Source organism: Egretta garzetta, unplaced genomic scaffold (genome assembly GCF_000687185.1).
Source record: "Egretta garzetta isolate BGI_Z169 unplaced genomic scaffold, ASM68718v1 scaffold868, whole genome shotgun sequence".
Lineage (NCBI taxonomy): Eukaryota > Metazoa > Chordata > Aves > Pelecaniformes > Ardeidae > Egretta > Egretta garzetta.
In genome coordinates, this window is record NW_009260507.1 from 45958 (window position 1) to 46305 (window position 348).

The 348-nt window shown below is 64.9% G+C and overlaps 1 protein-coding gene across 1 annotated transcript in view; it reads right to left on the reverse strand.

Moving 5' to 3' along the window:
- The window catches only part of LOC104131410 (collagen alpha-1(I) chain), a gene marked incomplete at its 5' end in the record, with an annotated part of 39663 nt that overhangs the window by 11918 nt on the left and 27397 nt on the right, over nt 1-348 (reverse strand).

Sequence of the window (348 nt, forward strand, 5' to 3'; positions counted from 1 at the left end):
CCCCCCTCCCCTCCCCCCCCCCCCACCCATCCCCTGTCCCCATCCCTGTCCCCATCCCGATCCATTCCCTGTCCCCATTCCTGTCCCCATCACCAGCCATTCCCTGTCCCCATCCCCAGCCATTCCCTGTCCCCATCGCCACCCCATTGCTGTACGTGTTGACACCCCATCGCCACCCCACCACCATCCCATCACTGTCCCCATCCCCACCTATTCCCTGTCCCCATTCCTGTCCCCATCCCTGTCCCCATCACCTCCAGGACCGACATCCTTTGTCATCCCCTCCAACCTCCTTCTCGGCAGCATCCTCAGCACCACCGGCACAGGAAGCGCTCCCAGCGCCTCGCC